Source organism: Sphaerodactylus townsendi, linkage group LG11 (genome assembly GCF_021028975.2).
Source record: "Sphaerodactylus townsendi isolate TG3544 linkage group LG11, MPM_Stown_v2.3, whole genome shotgun sequence".
NCBI lineage: Eukaryota > Metazoa > Chordata > Lepidosauria > Squamata > Sphaerodactylidae > Sphaerodactylus > Sphaerodactylus townsendi.
Window position 1 is genome coordinate 30,052,058 of NC_059435.1, and position 2,715 is coordinate 30,054,772.

Below are 2,715 nucleotides of genomic sequence, written 5' to 3' on the forward strand. Positions count from 1 at the left end.
AGAACTTCCTGGAGTTTGGGGGATGAACCTGGGGGGCAGGTTTGGGAAGGGGATGGAGCTCAGCTAAGACGGGATGCCACAGAGTCAGCTCTGCATCCATTAACTGTAACATGAGAATTACATGCACAAAGAACAATCAAGTGTATGCTTTATAAAGATGTATTTACATTTGATTGTTCTCTGCATATGTGTTGAGTAATTCTCATGTTACAGGCAACACACAGACAGATGAACAGGTTATACAACCCCCACATTTATCCATGTTCTAGTTCCGGGTTTTGTTTGTAAAATGAACACCTGTTGGCTCTCAGATACAAACACTTTATTATTATTTATTATTGTTAATTCAATTTGGTATACCGCCCCATCCCCGGAGGGCTCTGGGTGGTGTACAACATCAACATAAACTACAATAACAAGAGGGGCGAGTAAATAACAACCAATAAATACCTAACATTAAGAACTCAGCCCCATAAACTCTAAAATATTAATTTAATTTAAAACAGCGATTGCTACATTAAATTGGCATCCTGCAAAACCCTTACTTAAAAATCCTCCTAACGGGGGAAGGGGAGGCACGGTGGGTCCCAAAGATGTAAAGAGACCCTCACAGGAGAACAGAGGGGGCACAATTCAGCAACTGGTCTCTCCAAAGGCCCGGTGGAACAACTCAGTCTTACAGGCCCTGCGGAAATCGCAGAGATCCCGCAGGGCCCGGACAGCTGGTATACACATATAGGCAGAGTGTATGTGCATTCACATTATATATGAAAAATTCTATTATTGGAGATAGTTGATTGTTAGTTGATTATTTGCTTGCCCTGAGTTTTATAATTGTGGTATCCTAGTAGATTTCAGCCTACTGGTATCATCTTACTTTGTGGTTTTTATAAGGCTCTTCTTTATGACTTTTTCTTCAGTTTAAACCTGATTCTTGTTCTTGTGATTTTGAATTTCTTTTGTATTGTTATAAGAATAATTCTTATTGAAATGTTGTTGAATTGATATTGCATGATAGCAACTTTTTGTACACCACTTTACATATTGGCAAATAGAAAGACACGGTAAGCAACTCCCATATAAATCTCCTGCATAAAACTACCGCTATCCTACTGCCCTTATCCAAATCTACAGCAAGACCACAGTTGGAATACTGTGTACATTTCCAGTCACCATACTGGAAAAAGGATACTGTAGGCCATCTATGCATGCCTACCTACTTTGAGACTATCTACCTTGAGACTGTTCACTTTGCATTAGGGTTTTCTCGCCCTTTTTTGTTTACATAAGGATTTTCCTTCTCTAAAGTGTCCCTAGTCAAGCTGATCCACCATTTGCCCACCCCTTCCTCATTGTTTTTGTGCAACCTCCATTTGAGGAGGTTGCCTGTCACCTTCCCCCCTGCCATCTTTGGTCTAGCATTACTTCGCTAGACCATGTCAATTTCATGTCACTTTCACAGCACTAACATTTTTCAATCTTTCTGAAATGGTGGCCTGAATGGGAGCTAGCTAGGCCACTGTGCAAACCAAATGTTAAGCTAGATGTACCGCTGGTTTGCTCCAGCATGGCTCTTCTCATGTAAATAATGACGAGAAGTTATTCACTCAGCTCCCAGGGGTGTTGTAGGGATAAAATCAGGGAGATGAGAACCTTCTACACTGTCCTGTGCTTCATGGAGAAAGGGCAGAATAAAAATGTGATACAGTTGCCCCTTCCACATCGCAACTTTCCACATTATGGTTTTGGCTTATTGCAGGTTGGCACCAGACCCCTCCCCAACACAAGTACCAACCAAAACAGGCGCTGGTACCACAAGGGAGCAGCTGATGAATAGCCCCCCATGTCTGCTGCTATCAAGGAGCCACCTCCACCAATGCCACTGTCTGTTGCCTTGGGAGCAGATCCAGACAAGCTGAACAGCTGTTGCTGCCCACAGGACCCCAGAAAAACCTGACCTCCCCCCACTCGGGTTTTCCAGATCACAGGGGGTGCCGCACTAAAATCAGCAATGCTGAAGGAACAATTGTAGATTGTGTAGGTTTTCTACACATGTTCATCTACCCCAACCGATTCAGTACATACTATTTTGCCAAGGGCCGGCTTACTTTGTAAGATCCCTTACCATGAATCACTCATAACCATATCCCTTGTGATGTTTTTGTGCTCTCACAATTTGTGAATCTGGGTGGCAATTCTGGGGACATTTGCCTGGGAATAAATCCCTTTCAACTCAGAGGAGTTTCCTATTTCATAAATATGCATAAAATGGCTGCATTTTAAAAAAACTTTTATGCTACCAATAGTTGTAAGAAAACACAGTCTGGGCCTAGTATTTTGCAGTGTTGCAATGGAGCATGCCTGCATCTGGAGTTTTCAGATGCATCTTCTAACACAGTGAAATTGGGGAGACCAGTCGTCATCCAAAATGGTTGGATTGGGCAGGATTGAGAATGTACATTCAGAATGTGTATGTTTGGTGAAGCAGGAGAGGCCCAACTTGGCCTCTAGTGAATGGCCCGATTTGATCTAGGTGGAAAGGCACTTCCACACAAACATTGGATGCTCGAATGAGAAAAACAGACACAAAAAAATAAGGGGCGCGGGGGGGGGGGGGGCTTTCTATGCATGGATTTCGTTCTTGGCCTTTGCAGAGAGGAGGGACCCCTTCCCAGCAGGTGGATGAAGCTCCCGCGCCTCAGGGGGAGAGCTGTG